This window comes from Sceloporus occidentalis, unplaced genomic scaffold (assembly GCF_023333645.1).
Source record: "Sceloporus occidentalis isolate IW3139 unplaced genomic scaffold, rSceOcc1.0.p SCAF_154, whole genome shotgun sequence".
In the NCBI taxonomy this organism is placed as follows: domain Eukaryota; kingdom Metazoa; phylum Chordata; class Lepidosauria; order Squamata; family Phrynosomatidae; genus Sceloporus; species Sceloporus occidentalis.
The window spans coordinates 1976306-2000653 of NW_028317134.1; positions in this window are offsets into that span (position 1 = coordinate 1976306).

Genomic DNA, 24348 nt, shown 5'->3' on the forward strand with positions numbered 1-24348 from the left:
GTCATTTGCTTGCAGCTCAAAGCATGAGATGGATGAGTGTTCCCGATTCTCTTTGCTATTGATAAGCGTAGTAAATCTTGAGCTAAACAGCTTGCTTGACCTGCTCTATAGGATGGCAGTCAGTGACTAAAATAGGACATCTTCTAGTGGCCAGGGAAAATGCTTCAGATCACTTTAGTGGAACAGGCTTGCAGCGCTGACTTATCTTTCCTGTTGAACTCTCACTGTATGATGAGATTATGGCATCATGCATCAGGATCAAAAGCCTAGCAAATTTCCTGGATTACTCATTCTGAAATCACGCTGTCAATAAAATCCTGTCTTCCAGACACATGGAGAAAGCCAACAGCCTGTGCCTGTACCTGCTGTTACAGTGACATATGCACATATTTTTTAAAGTTAAAAAAATAACCATTGAGAGAAAATCCTTACACTATTATATATATATACCTGCATCTAATAAATAATATTTTCAAATTTAAGAAAATCCCATATAGATAAGACACCTCAACAATTTAGAATAAAATCCTTTCTGGGTATCAGTAAGGTTCTCCTTTTTGTCTATGTATGTCCTCTACTACAGTGGACCTCTGCACCCGCATTACCTGCTATAGCGGACCCCTGTGAGGATATTTGCTGACATTGGTGCTTTCGCAAAGAACCATGTTATCTTTGTCTGTGGTGTGACTTCATGGTGACTGTGTCTCTGTTCCCCAGGAACGAGGTGTATGTGAAGTCACAAGGTGGGTTATATTTAGACTTGTGCATTCGTCTTCGGGCGAACATGAAAACGAACACGAAGAGTGCGTTTTCGTGTTCGTTCCGAAGACACGCCGAAGAGAAGATCTTCGTGATTGTCTTCGTCTACCATTCCCCCCCCCCCATTCTAACTTACCTTGTCTTCGCGGCATCGCGGCAGTTCCCGGAAGTGGAAATCCGCAGGTTCACCGTTACAGGGCAGTGCGAATGAGCCTATTGGTCGCCTACAGAGACCTCCTCTGGCATCAACCAATTGGTTGATGCCAGAGGAAGACCCTGCAGGTGACCAATAGGCTCACTCGCACGGTCTTTGTAAGTTAACCCCTGACAGCGAACCTATGGATTTCCAGTGCCATCTGCAGGGTAAGTTGCAGCATTGGGGTTTTAAAACCCCAATGCTGCAACTTACCCGGCACATCCCACTGGTCTCCCTCCCTGTTCAATTAGTTAAATGTCCGTACGAGCGATTTTATTGGTCGCTCGTACGGACATTTAACTGGACAATGAGCATATTTCTGGAGCAGGCACTAGGAAGCCAAGGAGCTGGGGGTCATGGAAGGAGGCAAATACATTGTGGTGGATTCTGCTATATTCCTCCATTCATTTGCAAAGGGGAGAAAATGATAATTTCAAGCAGGCACTTGGCTATCACATAGACATAAGAAATAACGCAGATCATGGAAACGGAAGATAAGGTGGCCGCCCTATGGAATGCATATGGGATGGGATTGTAACATCTGTTGCTTATGATCACCATGTAGGTTTATTTAGGTTACCGAACAGCAATGGAGAATTTGTGAAACGTGACAGGCTCACGCAGAGACGTTTTAGCATAAACTCTCTGAATTTATTGTAAAAATATAGACACTAGGCTTCAGTAATACAGTAATACAAATTAAAAATGAATAATTAACTTATTGGAACATGCTTGCCTGCCAAGTGATTGTCACTTACTGCATCTTATTAGTTTGTGTGCATGAAATACAGTATATTAGAATGTTATTTGGAGTTGTCATTGAAAAGGGCAGCAGCATGTTTTTTTTGAAAAGGTGTTAACATGCTTGGAAATATAAAAAAAAAACATTTGATCGTATGTGATTTTCAACTAGGTCAATGAATTACTTGACATCTTACGAAGTGCCCTTATTTGACAGCTTCTACATTACAGATTACATTTAGAAGCAAGTGACATTTGCCACCAAAGCAAGAAAGTGTTAAAATAGCTGCTAGAAAAATTCTAAAACATAATATTACCGAGCACATATTGCACATATTAATTAAATCAGCTTTCTGAATTTATAGGATTGAAAATGATATATTTTTGGCACCGATTTATATAGTAACTTGTTGAAAGCAGAAGGAAGCAGTCCATGGAATACTTCTTTATTACCCAAAGATCAGAAATGTCCATGTGATCTGGTGTTGATGATGAATAATTAGTCTTAACTAATGCATACCTCCCAGATGGCCCATTTTTCATGAGACAGTCATGATTTTCAGGGACTGTTCTGTTCCCCCAACTACAGAAGCCCCTCTTCTCTCCCCTGACCATCCCATGGAGCTGTAACGTTCATGGAGGTTTGCGTTGTTGCATCTCACATGTGGCCACCTCGCTACTCTCTACAGCTGAGCCCCTAAAAGTGATCTTATTGCCATAGCAACCTATAGAATAGTTTAATCAGGAAAAACGCTTCATTGGTTGTTATGGCGATAGGACCACTTTTAGAACTTTGCACTGGAATCACACTTTATAAATGACTATAACAGGATTTATTTTTGATAAGTTTTCCAATCACTTTTCTAGTGTAAGAGAATTTTAAATCTATTGTACAATAATTATACTAACAACACATTAGCAAGTTAGAAATTAGATTTTATTTAATGAATTACATTATTTTTTGAATGTTCAGTCTTTAAAAGGGCTGATTTAGTAAGCTGCTTGCATGATTAAATGTTCGCAAAGCACTTAAATAATTGGTTCTACTGGACCAATTTAACACAATTAAAATTTGCAACTGTTGCTCTTTAATCCATCTGCATTAATCTATGGTTCCTGCTGTATGCTTTGTCTTCCAGTTCTCCAGATTAGACAGATAATTTGAGGGGTGGGTACAACGCAGGTCTTTGTGGCCCCCAAAGGATCCAGGGTACAGAAATGGGACATTTAAAACAGGCCATAATGGCATCAGTAATATTTAATTACCAAGCATTTATTTGCTGTATATGAGCGCATAAGGGAGCACAAATTCCCCATGTTCAATAACATTTCAAGAGACATTGAGATTGAAAACAATATCTGGGGGGCGGTTTAGGGTTGGTGGATTCATGCATCATATTTATCCACTGAGTTACCAAACCATGTGAACCATGTGCAATTTTAATGGATTTCCGAGAAACCAAGCCTGGATAACAACAGAAAAAAAACCTGCAAGGTCTGAGTAAAGGATGTAGGAGACGAAGGGTCAAGAGTTTGGTTCTCAACTGGGTCACGTGGCTTCACTTGTTTGCATGTAAGCTGTCCCTCATTGAGCTCACAAGTTGAGTGGGAGCACCAGAGAGTATTCTTTTTTACACCTAATTTGACGTGTAAGTGGAGTGGGTAGCCCATATAGTTTGTTGTCTATGGCAGGGCTCCTTATTCCTTATTTAAAGAAATGCTGGCTCAACAAGTGCTCCGGATGGGGTCTAGTAAGATTTTAACGGGATTACTTTCTTGCCGCTAATTGGTTGCTTCAAGCAGCCAATCAGTGGAGCTAAATGTTGTGACACCTTACAAACAGGGATGTAAAATTACGGATGCAGAGAGCAGTCATGAGGACATAATATTCCATCCTGGGTTATTTCAAATGATTGTTTAATGAGAGGTTAGGCTCTGATGGCAGCCAGGTCTTTGTCGTCTCTGTTAGTAGAAACATAGTTGCATTCTAAGGAATCAAAATGCCCCCCGGAATAATCCATAAGTGTGAAAAAAAATTTAATCTTTTAATTTAAAATAGAATTTTATTTTTTGCCTTTAGAAAAGGTTGTCGGGAAACCGGCTGCACAAAAAGCATTAGAATGACCCTTTGTGGGATACTTTAGGTTGTCTGCTTTGGAGATCTCTTGCTACTAAGGCTAGTGTCCAATCATATAATAATTTTAAAAAGTAATGTGCATTGCGCACCATCTAACATCTGCCGCATAAATGGTGTTTAGAATATTTTTCTCACTTTATAGGTTACTTAAAAAGCAGAAATAATTTGCGAGGGTACAGTTATTGTGATATTGCGGTTGAACAAATAGTAAAAGCTCTGAAAATGCTTTTGTCGTAATTTAGAAGGATGTAAGACAGTTACGTTTCCCTAAGATGTCAAAGGGGTCAGTTACCGAAAAGCCAAAACGGTAAATGACGGCCAGTTTGTATTTCAGAGCCTCAGTGTAATTCTATCTATATATATATATGAAATATGAAAATTGGGGAAAGAAGAAAGTGTGTGTTGGTATGGGAGTATAGAAATGCAGAAAGAGAACCCCATTGAAAGGTGTGTTATTTAATGTGCAAAAACAATAAACGCCTTGAAAATGGAAAAGAACCCCATTTCCCTAGCATGCATGTAACGCACTTATTTATTTATTTTTTATCGATACCACTTACCAAAATAGCTTCCGAGCAGATACATGTATATTAAAACCTCAATACATTTTATGGCGTGTTAAAATAAATTATATCACATACACCATATGTCATACAGGAATAATTTATAAAACGTTTGCCATGACGCAGTTGCAAATATATCTGTCTGCTCTTCTTTGACAGTTATATGCAAGTTTATTACGCTTGTAATATAGATGGGGATAGCCAAGCCATGTAAACGTTATATTGAACCAATGTATACGTGTCAAATTTCCTGCAGCCGTTAAATACAACAGGCAAAAACACCTCCTTGATTAATAAGAAAAGCAGGGGATGTTTGGATTCTGCGTTGTTTTGTAGATAATAAAATAAACCACATATATGACATGGTGACTTTGTAGCTTTATTGATGAAGGAAATCTGAATCACTCCGAAAATGACCCTGCTTCAATGTGACCATGGCGTATGGCACACCAGGGGCCGTTGTATTGTAATTCCTGCCGTTCTCCAAAGTTTATAGGAAGTTTACAAGCAAAGTGCACCCCAGTTGTTTTTTTGGGGAAGGAAGGTGATATATTACACTGCTGATTTCCCTGCTCCAATTTAACCAATGTGTTCTTCTTTGTAATGGGAAATTTTATCACCAAATAAAAAGAGACTGAGATCAAGGGAGTCAGAAATGAAGCGAAAGATTTACAGAGTGCCGATCTTAAAGAAACTAAATAGATAATCTCCACAATAAGAAAGTCAGAGGACTCAGGACCAAAATATCTGTTAACTCTTAGCTAAGCAGGTACAATGCGTAAGATGTAAAAAAAATACATTGGATGTGTGTTACTATAATGTTCAGTTTTGTGGGAAAAAAGGCCACATTTCTTGTTTAAGTTCTTTGAATGATATACGCATACCAGATAAAATTAATTTCTAGAAGAGCTGGTTAAGATTTAAAGAAAATGCGTTCATGTAGGGGGTCTTGTTTCTGGTGTTAAACCTGAGTCCATCTCGTGTCTCTCCTGCACTGATCTTTGTACTGACAGCGATTGAGGGCGGTTTTCGAGTATTGTGGTACCATGCACATGAACATTTTGTAATTCTTATTTTATCTTTATAACACCACCTTACCCCTTACAGGGGCCAGTTGTCCTAGAACCTTCCCCAGGTCATTCGGAGCTTTCTGTTTCCATAAATTCCACATTGTTTTTTGGGGGGGCTCTGGGGCAAGGCTGACAAAAGGGGAAAGGGAGGATTGCCCCCTCAGCTCTTCTGATAATGTTGGGCCATTTCCTGAAGCTTTTTTTGTGTTTTTTTTTATTTAAAATAAGGCTGCTATGAAAATTTTCCTGCCTACAGGTGTTATCTGTATGTGTTTTATGTATTTTCTTTTTTTTTGGACCTGGCTGGGATTTCCTCTTGGGGTAAATGTTGTCATCCCTCTCCTGCCTGGCTGCCTCTTGACCTTGCCTTGGTGCTGTGTCTGCAAAATACTCAACCCCCTGTTGTGAGCAGCTGCCCCTGGGCATAATTTGCTAAATGGGAAGTTGCATGTGCTTGAAAAATCTCATCTTATTAACTTGACAATTCTTGCAGTTGCGAGCTGTCCTGAGGAAGTACTCACTGTTCATAAGCGAGACAGGAAGTGCACATGGAAAAGACCACTTGAGACAGTGGGGCAGTGGAATCCACTCTAATCAGTTTTATGTACCTTTCCTAGCAGTCTCTCTTTCTATAACCACATACTGACACAGAGGGGTCTGTTAGCTCATTGAAAGACAAGTGGCAGCTGTGTATGGGGCCCCTGAGCAATAACATTTGCTTCTATCATTTAAATGGCAATAATGCAATTTTACCTTTATTTCTAGTGATACCATGTAAATAATATATATGATGTGAAGAGATATATACAATATTAGATAGAAAAAGTACATTAATATCTATTGTGGCGCTGTACAGCAACAGGGAGATGTGTTGTTGTGTTTTATGCACAGATCTTGTGCAAATTATATGTGTGGATCCTTCGAGGGGAGCATTTGGAGAGCAGGGTGGGCTAAGGCTCCAACTTGCTGAAATTTTTCTTGGCGGGGTCTCTGAATCCTGTCTGTCTTTAGGGCTCAGCCTGCCCATCCCCTACATTCCACTTATCATACATAATGCCAAACTCTATCACACTCACAGGCCATCACTGTGTAAATGTGGATCTGTAAAGCTGTGCTGTTTCACATGCATGAGCATGAAACGGCAGGTGGGCATGGCTGTACATTTTTAGACTGCTGTGATGTAATACTTAGGGGAGGGCTTTGGAGGGATGACAGGACTCTGTTGCTAGGCAGCTGTAGTATTTGAATACACTTTTAAACACAGTTCTTAAGTGACAGGAAACATTAAATAGAAAAACAAAATGACAGATAGTTTTCTATTACCTCTCTCTACATGACACAGAATTTATCTGGGAATATTTTGAGAGGCCCCCTATGTGGAACAGCGCCTTTAGTAGTATAAGGCCTCCATTTAATAGCTAGGTTTTTATTTTAAAATTTAGTTTTTTTTGTTTCTTTTGTGCATTTGTAAATAAAACACACAGTTTGCTTGAAATACATTGTTCTTGAGCCTTATTGCCCTAAAAGACCATATTTATGATCCTTGTAAGTGACAGTTATGGCCCTCAGCTACAGGGTTTTTTCACACTATAAATATATACATATATGAATAAAAAATAACTGCATTATAGGAAATTGCTAGAACCAGCACAATATTGCTACTGTACCTGATATACACTCTAACAATTGTACTGAAAATAGTTAATGCTTACAAAAAAACAATTGCATCGATTATTACGGATGGAGGATACAGAAAGAAGCTCTATACTGGATTCTTTCACTTTGATGCAATCTGTCATTGATAAAAGAGAGTTTAGACTTTTTTAAACCAATTAAAATGTTTTTGCCTCAGGAGGTAAATAAAAGCACATGAAAGCGCTAAAGCAGACTGGAGAGAGGTAATCACTACAGTAGTTCAGTATTGAACAATATTGAACACTGTAACAATAACACATAATAAATCATTTTGAAAGGTACATTGGATATGATTTTTCCAAGGACAAATAAAGTATACCCAAGAGAACCAGAAGGAGGGCTGTTTTATTTTTATTGTCCATTTTAGAAACTATTGGCAATTCCTTTTAAAGTAAACCTTATCCTCTTTCCGCATAGAAAATATTCCCACATGCATTTTGGAAAGAACAGTTTTTGGATTAAAGAAAATTCCAAATACCATTAGGTGAGTTTTCCAAGCTTTATGATCTTTTATGGATATTTTAAAAATATTAATTATAATGATAATTTAAGATTACTCACGGTTTGTGCAAATGTAGTGTGCATTTAAATTGTTAGATGTGTTACATACACTTTCTTTTTTAACATCCACACTCCTGTATCTGTTTTGAATAAAGTGTTTCCTTGTATTGCTTTATACATGCACCTACGTAAGCAATCATCACCCACATTCTAGGCAATATACAGACAGGGCCAGCTTATATGCCTTTCAAAATTGGGCAGCAGCTCCAGATCTTAGGAATCATCTAAGATGTCCCTTGGACTGCCTGGACAGCATCCAAGAACATGCAAGACAGGTATGAACATGGCCTATCCACAAGCAATTCCACCTTTGTGGTCTGCCCAGGGAGTAGTTGGCATCTGGAGCGGATCCTATTTTTGGCAACCTCACACTTTAAAATGTAAAAAGACCCACACTCTCACTCCCACACTGTCACACACTGTTACTCATGCTCTGTCACAGTCTCACTCACTCTCTTTCACACTCTTTTTCTTAATGTCTCCATACCTTCTGCTCTGACTGCTTTGGTATTCCTGTATCCCTCCATGCAGCTCTCCTTCTTCTCTTGCCTTTTCTTCTTGTGTCTTATTTCCTCCTCTGCTGATCTGGTGACCAGGCCTCACGAAGTGCTGTCTCAAAAGAACGGAGTCCCTGTGCACACTCTCTCCATGATTGGAAAAGAGGGAGGAGAGGCTATCCACATGGTCTATGCCATGGCTTTGCTCTTTTGTAGAAGTAATCCAGGAGGCCTGGTCAATGGAGCTGATACTGGGGAGAAGTGGATGAAGAAAGAAGACAGAAGAAGAAGAGACAAGAGAAGAAGTGGAGGTGTAGAAAAGGAGACAGGGATGCAGAAGCGTTTGGCAGAAAAGGTAGGGAGACATTGAGAGATATAGAGATTTTCCGGGAGACTTTTGACCTCTTTGTGGCAGTGTGGCATCCTTTGGTGAGTGGCACCCTGGGGTGAATGCGTCTGCCTACCATTGGTCTACCCAGCATCTGCATAGACCTCAACCTCCACTGTACTGAGGCGGGTACGATTGGGGTGTCCCATCATTATTACAACAAATTTTACATACATAAAGCCAGCAAATTCTGTAGAGCTATTACAATAGGGGACAGTGAAAATAAAGAAAAACATTAAAACATTAAAAAAGATGGAAAAGATGGCCCTGCTCTTACAAACGTACAACCTATTTTTAAAGACGACCCTGTATATGGCCATTGTAAACAACTTATTGGAAGGCTATACAATATTATGTTGACCAGCATGTTGCGTTTAGAAGCTTGACCAAAATGTGAGAGCTTGACCAAAATCTCTAACTCACATATTCATGAATGGCAAATGGACTCTGCACCCAACAGACATCTTACATCATCTATTCAGCTTTCTAATAAATATCCTTTAACATTAAACAAATGAAAATGTTGGCATGTATCAGGAAACATTAAACTTTAAACCGAGAACATAAATGAATGATATAATATACACTCAATAACCATACATAATAAAAAGAATACAAGCCTCAAAAACATTTCCTTGGTAAAAAACTAACCAATTAATTTAACTTGTAGTAGATAGCCAGCTCGGATATATAAATAATTCATATATAAACTGTAGTTACAGCACAAAGAGTGAATTGTTTGCTGTTGAAATTGTTGACAATTCAACAAACAAACCAGGCGTTCTTGTGTTTTGCTTTGATCTAAGTTGTCTGATACGTTTTTCCGCTGATCGAGCAGTGTACTTCAGTACTATAAATGCACATGTGCGGCAGCATGTGTGAGCACAACTTTCAAATGCGAGCATTGTATTCCCACTCAGTTTTTTACAGTGAAAATACTTCTTGTGATGTAGAAATGGAATTAATATTTACCTTTTCTCGAAAGCTATCACAATAAATATTGTCCTGAATAATATAATTTGACTCCACATTTTATGAAAAAGTGTTTGCATTTGCTATACATGATTAATACATAGAATCAAGGTTCCTAATAGTTTTTCTCAATTACTTACAGTAGAAAGCCTCTCTAGTTGGCAATGATTTGTTATCAAAGCATCAGACAGGGCTGCCATTATGATGATACATCGGGATAGGGCCCATCCAATACCCAAATTCAATTAGTTCAATTATAAATGCCGTGTGACCACAAGCTTGGCAGGAGCTGACAGCAAAGTAGGGTCATCTGAACCCCCGTAACCATGACGTTACCTCAGTCCTTCTTTGCTCTTAGATATAGATCCAGCACATTTCTATTAGCAGACCTACACCAATTCACAGTTTCATAACATTGTCCCAAATGTTCTTCTCACTCATTATGTTGTTCCAAAATATCTGAGCAATGCAGCAGAGTCCATTAAATGAAGCTGGACCATCTACATGTTTGGTTTGACCATTTGCAGAAAGGCCCTAACCTCCAAGAAGACTAAACTCAACAAGTGATCCTCAATAAATATACCTATTACATTAAAATTCCCAGGGCTTCATCCATGGAGCTCTCCTTCTCCAGCTCTACACAGGTGCGTGAGCAGACACGGTCAGACAGGTTAAAGCACATAAACCTTTCAGGTGATAAACATTTAGAATGCATTTGTTGATTGCGTCATTGAACTTGTAAATGTCACCAACTGCAAACAAAAACATGCTGTTTTGTAAAATGAAAAACATTCTCCCAATGTTTATTTGCACTTGCTAATAACTAGCATTTTTTTTCATGCAGACACAAAATCAGGATTATATTTCACAGCAAATTTGCAAAAACATTCACGTGCGAACAGATAAAAGCAAAAAACTGTATGTTATTTAAAAATAAACACCAGACACACAAAACGTATAAATTAACAAAATTAATGCAATGGAATTTTTTTTGTTCGTATTTTCAGTTTTTGTCCACCCTTGTTAGCTTTTGTGCGTTAATTAACAAAATTAAGACGCTACTAACATGTTTGCTTGGTATCTCCTTGAATTTATCCATTGAATAATCTATTGACACCATTGTCCTTTACAACAGAAAATCAATGTAATTGCTTGGTTCCATAACTATTCTGTGGAGAACTGTCATTAACCCCTTTAATCCCAAATATCTGCTTGAATCACCTTTTATTCAATTTAAAATCTGCATATTGATTGAAAGGACCTGGTTTTATATATCTTTGCCAAATCATATTAAAATGACAAATAATTGCATTTGTGGTGCCGGCAAAGCGTCAGGAAGCACATTAAGAAGTAGCAATGACCATTTGTTATCCTATGTCAGGAAAACAAGGTTCTTAATGAAAGTGAACGAAGGGACATTTATTGAAGATGGTGACACTAAAGCACTTTCTCAAGGAGAATCCTGACGTGGGTGTTAATAAGAGGATTGAAAGGTTAGATCTGCTTTGAATTTGTCAGTAGAAACCGCGATAATCGTATCCATTTTAGGCAATTTGCAAACAATGCTGTGCAGCAGCTCATCTCGCTGTAATTGGAGTGTGCTTGCCAAACGGTCGCTGACTGGGTCACCATATGTAATCTGGTTAATTTGCGCTACATCATGATGTTCTCTTATATGACCGTATCCCAGAATAAAAACACACATCAAATGCATCAGGGCTAAAAAGAGTTGGACTAGCTGTCCATGGTGAACTCCAAGAAGAACTGGGGCAGGACCAGGTGCTGATAAACCTGGGCTTGCTGCCCTAGATGGACTGGGCTAAAATAGCGTAGGCTTAAGTTCCTAAGCAAGATGTTCTGACACGCCAAGCCAGTTCTATCTGACCTTACTATTTGAATTTAGGCTCAAAGACAACTGATGCCCCAGCTATTTAAAAAAAAAACGATGTGTGTAGACCCAAACAAGGGTATCCTATAGAGAGCATCCCAAATATTAATTTTACGTGGGATGCTACTAGGTCTCAAATCTGCTACTCCCTCTTTGAGAAATGGCAGAAAGCTTGGTTTATTGGAAAGAGTAAAGCATAATATGTATTCTTAAAAACATTATATGGCCCAGATCTTAAAGCAATGTTGATCTATTTCTGGCTTAAATACGCTATGGAATAAACAACTTGCAAGAGGAAAAAAGGCACCGCGGAATAATCTAAATTTTACATCTTTGGTAGTAGCCTAAAGAAAAATATCTTGTAATTATAGCCCTTGTTAAAAATATTATTGGATGGCTGTTGAGACATTACACATTGTCCTGCTCATCTATTAGTCAAAGCATGTACGATATCAGTCATTGGAGGGGAAAAAAAACTGTAAGATTCTTTCTTGGCTAAGAAAAGGAATTAAACGGTAGCGCTTCAGAAAATTGCTTTCATATTCAAGCAATGCAACGGAGAGAGACATCTTGTTGATGATTTTCCTCTGCTGAAGAAAATATATTGCTGCTGCCAGATCCCTGTCTTTTGGTGCTTTGTCACTTGCAAGGGGTAGCCTGCTTTTTTAATCTCTGGGGTCATTGTTTGCACTTGGAGCACCACTTTTCTTGTGCCATCATTTACTTTAAATATAGTGGACATTTTAACTTAGGGGCAATGAGACTTAACCTCGGATTATGCACTTTGGGTTAGTAACTTTTAAATTAGGTTTTGAACTTTCCTTGCATTTTAGCCTTGCTGGGAGAATATAGATTTAAAGTAATTGTATAAACCGAGACGCAGACAGCCTCGGAGAGTTCTTTCAAATGGTAAGACTGAAAGCACAGAAATATATTTAATAACATTATGGTAGCTCTTCTTTACGACCCGAAAGATTGAACAGTTTCTCAATTGGTCTTATGTCCGTGATGTGTGTTTATCTACTGAAAGATATAACCATATATTTATTATTTTAGTGAAACTTCTGTACATGTTGAAAACTGCTTCTGCAGAAGAATTGAAAAAATTTCCAAAGAACCAATAAAACAGCATATATCAAATCATATTCCATATGGAATACAACACTAAAAGGATCATAGATTCTATGGTGTTTCGGGCAAGATGACATCATCAAAATATATTTTTGTTTAATGGCCTTCACGTACACATCCCTGCTATAGAACATGTTGTTACTTTGGCTAACTGTGCATATATTCTATGCCGTCCATTTTCTTTCCTTTGATGATTCTGTTTAGGCAACAGATGCCTTTGAATGAGTTCAGGCTGAAGACCAATACCAACTATATGAGGACTTCATCAAAGTCCTCCACAGAAAATTATAACTGATCAATAGGTTGATCACACGTTAAATAGAAAATTCAAAAATTTGGCTTGGATTACCACCCAATGGAGTAAATTGGACATCTGTGTTGGCAGCCCGGACTGGCTATTGGGCACACCTTGTATGTCTAGTTTAACATGTAGCCATGAGTATCCACCACATTTAGTGCCAGCGACAATTTTCAAACCCAATCATGTCCTGTGTTATTGGACTAAAATAAAAATTCAAGGTGAATATGGATTCGGAAGTGACAGGAAGCCAAGTAATTCTGATATGTCTCAACTAATAACAAGCTCATTAAATGTTAATTTTGATTTCGTACACATTGATATTAGTATTCAGATTCATAGCGATCTTGATGCTGTTACATTTCATGAACAATTTCAGTCTTGCCCTTTTTTCTATTTTAGCCAATTCCACCTTCAGGTTCTTAGAGATTTGCTCAGGGCGACCTAATATAATCCTGAACATTACGGCATCATTCATGTACAGTATCTTTTTCGAAACCATTTATCTTGATCTCAAGGACCTGCGCTAATGCTAGACTACAACCTGCTCATGATTCCACAAGGGATAACGCAGTGGCTTTTGTTCTGAGATCAAGTGCTTATCTTGGTGATAAAAAAGGGGGCAAAACCAATATTTTTAAAACTTATTTTAAGGACATTTTTTTACTAGGAGATCTGTACAGTATGTATTTTAGCATAATTATAAGGGAATACGAGAATTTTGATACATCATAATGTACTTGCCAGTGTTTCATTCCTCTTTAGGCGTCAGATCTCGACTGCTCCACAGCGGGAGAAAAATATATGACATTTACTGGTACTCTGGGATGGACTGGAGAACTAGTGATTGGTCTGAGAAAAGGATTTGTTTGAAGGTTATGTGAAGATTTTGTCATTAAAAAGTCACTACAGTTGACAGGTCTATCCTCACTGGGGTTTGACTGAGCTGCAGTGGATGAACTAAGTGAAAAAACATTAGAAGAGGTAAACACTTTGTTTAACCTGCTATGTAACGCGGCATAGTTTTAAATTTAACTGGAATTTTCGCATTACTGAATATTCATATTGTCAACAAATGATCAAAGACTATCGGCATCAGTTTATAATGCTTAAACAGATCTCTTTCTTCATCCCATCAGTAATTTTATTCCTCATTTGGAATCTTTATAGCTTCAAGGACTATGACTTCTATACAAAAGAAATTAAATAAGGCAGCCCTCCACCGTATGAGTACCTTGCTCACCTCTGTATTGCTAAAAAGGTCTGAATATTTTCTGCAAATACATATGAGAGGTAGTATGTTTATTATAATATTTTACAATACAGGGACCACATTTAGCACATTTTTATTTTCTGTTGTAGTGAAGGAAACACGGAAAAAGCATTTCTTCTTTAAAGTGACCCCAAACTTCTGAACTGTAGTGTATATTCTAACTAAGAAAGCATACTAACTAAGATGTCACATCCTAGCATTCTCCTTCAACGTGCATCACACAGTGGTAAGTTAAGTGGCAGGTCCTGCCCCTGGCTCCGATTCCAACCATGCAACGACCAGGTGGAACTGACACTTCAAGGTCAGCGGCCACCTGATGAATTCAGTTTAGCTGATATTTGGATATACATGGCCGTTAAGGGGTGGCTGGGGGCAATTCCCTAAGTCAGTCCCCCCAAAAAACGATTTAACACCACCATTGCAGCATATGCCTCACCCACATATTTTAGTTTTTTCTTTAGGAAAAGAAGTAAAGTGTTCATAATCTTTATGCCTAAAGTAGTTCCAGCACCTACATGTAGGTCATATGTAGGTCAAATGCTCATTTACACCTAAATAGTCTATTGATGTCCATAAACACAATACTTTTTTTCTGACATGCATCTGTTAATTGTGGTCTGGATGAATAGTTTGGCGTTTGCTGAATATTGTGCTTTATTACGGTGCCATTAAAATGTATATTCAGTTGGTTGTATTTTTAGTACTTTGCAAAATATGAAAACAAAAAAAGCAACCTTAAAACAAACCCATTTCAATAAATGTAATGTATTCATGTGTCTTAAATTACTGCATTTCTGATCTGAGTGCACTGGCAGTTTTCTATGCTCATCAAATATACAGTATGTTAATGATAAAAACAGATAAGATTATTAGTCAATTTTTTTTCAATTGAATGACTTGTTCCCTGGGGCGAAACGCTAAATCCTAGAGCCCCCAAGCTGTACTGGGGGCCCTATCCATGTTTATATCTTTTTTTTACGTGAACGCCTGTGTTTTGTTATTGAACATGTTAGTGCTCTTATATTACAGAGCAAATTTTGTTCAAAACATGAACATCTAGTATGTTGACAAACACCTGCTGTATGCCGGATAATAAAATATTACTTACAATCTTTAGAGCCCATTTCAAAGGGTCCACTTCTGCACCGAGAGTGCAGGCCGATAGGGTGCTAAGACATAAAAGGCTAACTACAAAGTAACACAAAGAAGTGCAAATGCTTTCCAGCTCTAATGAATCTGTAAAAATCTTCATCTAAAAAGCACATTTTCTGAACTTGACAAAAACATTATGGGAAATATCAAACCTAATATGTCAAAGAAACGTGGAAACATGGTAACAAGTAGCTGCTTACCACGCCACCGGGGTGGATTTTTTGATGTATGAGTTGAAGGATAACTCAAGGCTACCATGTTATGCGTACCTTTTGCCCCTTCTCTAGTCACTTGCTGCCCTTTTGTTGAGTCACACTTCCCAGTGGAAAACCTCATTTCCAGTAGGCCTTGCCTTTCCAGGTCTCGGGAAGTGGTATGGTGAGAACAGTGATGCCAAAGGAATTGGAAGTTCCCAGGTATGGATAGGTGAAACCTGATGATAATTGTCAGACAAGACAATATCAATCCTAAAGAGGCAAGGCAGTATTCCCATTACTCATTAGTTTTCTAGAGGGAACTGGAAAGCTTCACCCTCTCCCACACCGCAGATTTTCCACCACATTCTACCCGCTCCTGAATTGGTAGAGCACTTTTATTTGAGTTAGTGTCTATCTGCATACTTTTATTTTGGTTAGTTTGTAGTCAGGCACTCTTCCAGACCAAAGCAAGTTGAAACATTATACAGGAAAAAATATTGTATGGATTTGGACACAAACCTACTAAAAACACTGACAACAAATGGAAATGACCTTAGCCTGTTTGTCCCATGCAGAACAGCAGCTTTAATGTCATTCTTTTCTTCATCATATAACTGGTTATTAGAATAGACCACCATTTTATCAATGAGCTCTTAGTTTGATAACACAATTGTAGTATTGCCCATAAAAGTATGTTACAAAAAAGAAAAACAGGGACAACTGTGCAAAACTGAAATTTCTTTGCAAAATAATATTAGACAATCTCTTAGAACTGCTGTTACCTAAGATACTGTATTCGTAATTTGTTAATAAAATAATTAATAAGGTCTGTTACATTAGGGAAAACACAGGGTAAAAGGAACAAATAATTAATCTCTCCTTCTTTGATCAAATGTAGCTTAATTTCCATTCTGTAGAAATTGTGAAAATTAAAGAAAATATTCCTGATGCAAACAGCAGCTGCAGTCTGTAGTGAGGAACTGGTACACTAAAGGTTTATTTTTTAAATTGTAATGTTTGAATAAAACATAAAGGCAAATCATTTAATAAAAACATTATTTTAATCAAACTTGACATCTTTTCCCATGGCTTTCATGGCACTAATCTGGAAATCAATTGGAAAAAAATTTAGATTTTTGTTGTTGGAAATTGGTAAATGATATGATCATAAAAAAATGCCAGAAATAAAATCAACTAATTTGTACAAGCACCAATAACCTGCTTTATCAGGTAGAAATTAATTTACTAAACACCCACTTCTATCTGATAAAAACAAAAGAGCGGCTACAAAAGCTACAGAGGTGACTATCCTTGGAGTTCTATTAAGGCAAAGTAGGTCAGAGCCTTAGGGAAGAAGGCAAAGAAATGGACAGACATTAAAACAAATATTAGAAAGGGTAGAAAGGCACATATGTGGTTTACCGAACACACAAGACAAAGAGTTGACGTTTGTTACTGAATTTGCAGGACAGCTGCAGTTTCAGCTCACAGACTTTGATATTACACATATATGAAGGCCATGCATAATGCACAGTTCAAAGGATGAGATAGCTAGTCAATAAACTATATGTTATACAATGCAGCTGTATTTGCTGTAGAATTGTAGGAAAAAGAGAAGGAAAAGAAGAAGAAAAAAGTTGGCCCATACTATTCATTGTTAGACAGGGCCAGATAAATATAGCAAACGTTGGAGAGTAACCAGACATTCTTTGAAGTTCTAGAACCTTGCTTGTCATTAGTTAATCAGAATACTGCTTGAAGACCTGTTGAATGACCTGAATGTGACAACAGTTTAAATAAATAATTCAGTTGTAGGAATCTTCTGGAAATGCATACACAAATTCTGTGTTTTGGCGCACAGAACACAAAAATATGATATGCATATGATAGCTGAGATGCCCTTTTAAAATGACCTAGTATCCCCCCTGCAAATGCATGGAAAAATTCTGCAGAATCCCCCCATATGATTTGCTTCTTCCCCCGCCTCCAGTTATTAACCATGCAGGAGATGTGTCTGACCAAACACATCTCCCCAATGCTGTCTGTCGACTCGTATTGATTTCACTTGGAGCGCTTTCCTGCCACTGAATCGCTGCTTCAAGTAGACAATCAGTGACAAGAATTTTTGGTTATGTGTTAGGAAGCTATTTGCCAATTGATGTCTTACCCAAAAGGTGGTAACTCTAGAACAATACCATAGTTCTATTAATTCACCAAGGACAGACAGCTGTTTATTAGCCTAACCTACAGTATATCCTCACTTGGACATATCTCAATTTTAATTATCTTATACCATAACAGATCAAAAACATATAATTTAATATATCAATCTGATTCTGTCACCAAGACAGTCCAGAATCAAAACTCGGACAAAGCTCCTCTACAAGATGAAACCAACAACACCAGATATTCCATTCAGCTTTCATATGCCTCGTCAATGGGGTCCAGTTGGTATCCTACTAGGCAAAAGATAGAAGGGAGGTCCACATCTGGGTTCTCCTTTCAACTCCAGCTCCAAGAAATCCCCCAAATGGCAAAATACCAGACAATAAAGGTTTGAGATGAATTCCCAAGGATGGACCAACACTTAATATCCTGTCCTATAGTGCAACCCTACTTGCTAGTATCTTGTTAACAGCTGTCTGTTCTCAGTCAGTTGATTTCAAACCTTTGTACAACATTTCATCCTTCAGATATCTCTTGGAATCCACCTCATGTGAAAAGTCCAGATGTGGGCCTCCATGCTATCTTGTGCTTGGTAGGGTACCAACTGGATCCCATTGACAAGGCTCATGAAGGCTAAATATATGTCTGGGTTGTTTCCACATGCATTTTGTTTCTGGATCACCTTTGTGACAGGTTTAGACTGTTGCATTGATGGCATTTGTTTTCTCAGTAATGGTACAAGAGAGCTGAAACTTTATATGGTCCAAAGCAAAGATGCACTGTAGAGTTAATGTACAGCTGTCTGTCCTTGGTGAGAGGATCTTGTGATCCAGCCCAAGTAAAAAGCTTGGTCCAAATGTGGCCTTCCTTGCTCTCTTATGCTAAAAGGGATACCAACCAGACCCCACTGACAAGGCCCATGCAGGCTGAAACATACATCTCGGATTGTTGGTTCCCTCATGCAGAGGAAACAGTTGAGTAATGGTTCTGTGTAATATAAACTCCCACGCTGTTTAGAGGATTCACTTAATGTCCCTGACTGTCCTATTAAAGAAGAATGCATATTAAAGTAATTTATGAGTTCTTCCAACATGCATTCTTTAAGAAATAGAAATAAACGTAACATTTACCTGAGGTAGATTGGAGGCTTAATCCATGTCCAATTAAAATCAATAGGAGTGCTTTACCAGACATATCCCCTTCATGGAAAATAGCTGGGGGTCGGGAAAAGAGCAAATGAGGGGATTCTGTTATCATGTAATGTGATATCTGGAATGTTCCTTTAAGAAGAAGATGTATATTTTTGTTGGTATGTGATGGCACTCTTGGGGATCTCTTGGTCTCCACTTCAAGTGTAAATGGGAGTCTAGATGTGGACCTCCTTTCTCACTTACCCATGGAGGGATACCAATTGCACCCGCTGTTAAAGCCCATGAAGACGTGGGGTTGTTGGTTGCCATTTGGAAAGGAAATTTGTCTTGCATTTCAGTTCTGCCCATACACGCAGGATCAGACTTATATGTCCATGATGATTTTTTCCGCTGTACTTACACAGGTGAGCTAAAGTTTTAGAAGCTTCTGAGAGGGAGCACAGTGTAGTGTAAGCCATTAAGTAGCTGTCAGTCCTTTGGAATGTCAATCTCCCCATCCCTCCTCAAACCAGTAAATTAAATAAATAAGAACTATAATAAAAAAACAAGAGTCCAGGATCCCCTATTAAGCAAGCAACTGTTTATTAAAGCATATTGATATATTTAAAAGGTCATTAACTCAGTTAGTGGGCACTACAGCCAACAATGTCACATACATTTTTACATAAACGCTTAATAATTTCTTGTCTGTTTCTCTAAAATATTATTTAATGCTAAGTGAAACCCTTTGAACCATTTAACAGCATTATATATTATTATTTTTGCAAAGTGTTTCTTGGGTTTTAATTTCTCATCTCGTGTTCTAATTCATTACTTAGAATCATTTACTTTTAAATTAATAACGATTTAATATGATATATTACATTGGACAACATGGTAACCCTTATTGCTTTGAACATTTTGAATCCGTGGGTGGATCAGCCTCCTGCCAACCTTCTAACTATAAATAATAAAACTTCCTATTTACCAACGTGACCGGTTTCCAAAGGCAGGATCAATGCTGCTCAATTCTAGAACCGGGAAAACAAGTGTACATGAAAGAAAATGTCAAGAAAGGCAACACTAAAAAGGTTAGGCTTTACCTCTCCTTGCTTCCATGAAAGATTCCTCCTAGTCGTCTGATGAAAATTATTTTGTAGGCTAAACTGATGACATTATGCTGTGCAGTGAAAATTTTCTATTTTCATTTATTTTGTCTTTTCTTCCATATGAAATTGCTGTACCTGCATATACAAGAGGCCCATAAAAAGACACACACAATCCTGCACTGCACTTTTAAATATAATAGAGTCAATAATTGGCTGACTATACTAAAAAACATGCTCAGTTGGCAATGAGTATTTTTTCCAAGCTCCATTTGACAAAATGGCCATAGTGATGCTGTATCTTTCCTCATCTCCTCGTTTCTGGTAAAGAATAAAAGTGGTTATTATTATTATGATGAATGACAATGATGTTGATCTTGCATAGTTCAATATAGCTAAAGATAATGCAAAATGTATTCATATGTTTGAAATCAATAATGTTTTTTCAAGCATACCTGTTTTTGAACTTAGTTGGTTTGGTGTTTTTGACAACTAAAGGTGAAGGAAGACTGAAGCCATGCGATGCCTCACTAATCTCCCTCCTCCATTTATCTTCAAAATCGTGTAAATATGACTGATTTCTGCCATGTTTCCCAGAGCCACTGAAGAACAGCAGAACTTCTTACCTCTAGCCCACAAAGTGTCCAAAGAAACAAATGGCGTATTCACCAAACCTAGCTTTTGAAGGAAAATTGAGCATTTCAACACTATCTTTTCATTCAAGAAGGGCAGAGACGGCCCTGCATAATCCATAGTTAAAGGAAAAAGATGACTCTCAAGAACTTGCGAGGCAAACCTTGTTCTTTTTGCAGGAAAAATCCTCTGGTGGCAACCCTTTGTAGTGCATCCTAAAAGCAGTGAGCCTAAATATTGGACTGTTCTGCAAACCCACTATTTAGGAAATACAAATCCAAGGGCAATGCACTTCCATAACCATTCTAAACATGTTGATTAACAACAATTTATCCTTGTACTGGCACAATTTTAATACATAGGACCATCTTTTTTATGTCAGATTTGACATAAAAAAATATTAGCACTCTCAGAGAATGCAAGAAGGAGAATTATTTAGAAGAATTATAATGAGGGCCCCATGCCCCTCCCATCAGCCCCTCCCATATCTATTCCACTATCCTACCTATTACTGTACCTGCCACTCTGCCTTAAGATCCTTCCATAAGCACACCTTATGGGGACAGGGGGGAGCCTGGGGTTAGTGGCATCTGGCTGCAGTTTTTATTCAGGGCCCCCTATAACTAACCAGCATACCTTCTGCTGACACACACACTCACGATAACATCTTACACTGACACACATGCTAACACCAAATACTAACACATATACACTCATACTACTATGATATGCTCAGAAACATTAAAACCTTACAGTAACACACACACGCTAACACCATACACTCATGCACAGGCATCCTAACCCCATACACCAATACACACACTCTAATGCTATAGGTGGATCTACACATAAGACCATACTCACACACACACCCCAACACCACACTTATATATACATTCACACTCTCTCCAACAACATACACTGCAAGATATACAGTTGGGACCTCCAAGCTCCTCGTGCACACACACAGTTAAATACTTACACACACTAACATACTTACACACATGCTGACATACTTAGACATACTAACACAGACATGAACAAACATACTTACAAACATACTTACACAGACACAGGAACATACCTATACACACAGTAACAGACTTACACACAAATCTTCCAAAGTACAGAATACGATTCTCCCAAGGCACACTTTATGGAACATCCATTAACAGACTCCCCGTGAATTATCCAAACCCTGCCTATATGCGCAATCACTGCCACAGACAATCTAGGTGGCTTTCAAATGGCAATGAATGATTTCTACAATATTTTGATGCTGATCATTGCAGTCTATCGATTTCTGCTATTTTCAGCTGTGATTAAAATGTAGTATTTATAACCTGCTTTGGGAATTCTTTGTCAATAAATATATCAATAGGTTGATTTGCAAAGCAGGGTTTCAAGGATGCAAAAAAGGAATTGTTTGGAGGTTTGCTAGGTGTGAGCAAGATCTAGCAAGCTTTAAAAGAACTTTAATGACCTTCCTATGGGGCAAATCAAGGCAGTTCACAGGTATGCATACGTAGAGGCTTTCTAACACATACAGTATATTGCTTGTTGGATTACAAACTGTTCATGGGTTTAACATGAAAGTAGAATGTGGATTTGGGGAAAGTGTCAGACCCTTTTTAAATTCTTTAATTTAATTTTTGGGTAAAGTTTTGTTAGATGAATTTTTCAAGGTGAATTTGCATTGATCTACTATTATTCTTTAGACATGTTGATAAAGTCATCTTGACACCTTGATTTCAAACAGGAACATAAATTGTTTAACATAAAAAAGTTAAGCTTTTTGAAAATGAATGGAAAAACTACATAGTAAACAATGTTTACTGCATAGTAATCACAAAGGTTTGATAAATTCTGGGGTTTTTTTTTTACAAGTGTTCAAGGTTGTCTGAGATGAGGCACTATCATTTTCTATAAAATAGGAATAAAGTTGTAAAAGACCATAAAACAGAAACCGAGTGTGTATGAAAGAAGAAAAAGCTACTAATATTTGAGAGTAAAGTAAAAAAAAATTTCCAATAAAATACTGCATTTTGAAATGGGTTAATTCAGTGCTTTTTGAGATGAGATTCCAGTAGTACCATGTTTCTAAAAATACCTGTATAGACACAAACCCCTCTCACTTACCATATGCACTAACTATCCTTTGCCCATACACACACATTTCTGCCTCCTGCTTTGCCATGAACTAAATGTCCCATCCCCAGCTACCAAATTTCAACTCCTCCACAGCCACCAAATTTCTACTACCACACCACCCAGTAGTCGTGACTTCACAGCCACCAAGCCAACCCAAGCCAACCCTCCACAACTCCTTATTCCTACCTTGGAGCAGTTTCTATTGGAAGCTGCTAGTATAGTCCTATAGTTCTTCTTTGCCCCCCCCCGTGCATGGGCTGTATCCCCCCATGCATGGGACAATTACACTACCACACCCAGACACTCGCACCAACAGACACACACTAACCCATGTGCACACAGACACTCACACACTAACACATCCAGACACTTGCACTAACACATACACCCAGACAGTCGCTTTTACACACACTGACAGACACTCATACTAACACACACAGGCACTCACACTAACATAGACCAACACACACACTAATACACATACACAAACACTAACACACACCTAGACAAAACACACACAACCAGACATGCACGCTAACACATCAAGAAACTCACACTAACCTATTCACCCACTAACATACACTAACGCACAGACACACACACACATGCCAGTACCTTCCCAAACACACACCTGTCTATACACACATAAATACACACGCTCATTCATGCTTGACCTTAACATTTTTCTCTCCCCTTTCTCCCCATCTCTCAACTTTCTCTTTACTTCTCCTCTTTCTCCCCACTTTCTGTTTATCTCTCCCCTTATCGTTCCCTCCTTTCTTACTATCTCCCCCCTTTCTTCCCATCTCTTACCTTTCTCCCTCTTCTTTTCTTTCTTATGAATTCCTGCGGTGGGAGCCAGAGGTCTGATCTACGTTTCAGTGCTATCCTCATGGAGTGTGGCTTCAGTGCTTCAGGATCAGTTGCTGGCACATCAGAGATAAACAGAACTTGTGCTTCCATTTTGGGTGGTTAGAGGCAGAACCATGATATCTCCGACTGACCCTGCTCCTCTGGCGACATGCAGTCAAGTCTGCCTCTGGAGAGAGTAGACGGACACCTTGATGACCTCTGGAGGTGGCAGCATGCTGTACTGGGTGTACCCTTACAAAAAATTCCCTGAGATAATGTTAATAGCAAACAAAATTATTTCTCAATAGCGCATTCACAGAAAAGTGTAATTATTTCTTTTTAGTTTAATAACTATACCCCATAGTGTAAGAAAATACATTCTAAATAATTAATAAAATTTTTTAGGTATAGTCACCATAATGCTAAAAGAATGGTTTTCTTTACATGCATTTTGTTTTCCTCTATATTGCCACAAAGTTGTCCATCTTGTAAAAATAAATTTTCTCACTTTGGGGTCATTTGAAAAAAATCCTATTCTAAAAAAATATTTTACAGCATGGGCACCCACAGAAATGTTTCAAGGAGGGGACAAAATTCTAGCCCTGCCCACCTATTTCAACAAGTCGTGGGATTATCAGAATAATATGTAACGTGGCATTGACACGTGTGTCTATTTTAGTACTGGGGCAGCCTTGTGCGAGAATCCAGCTCGGTTCCACTGTGATCTCCAGGAGTGGGATATGCGTGTCGATGCAGTGCGCCTGCGCAGCGACATCACGTGACATATAGTCG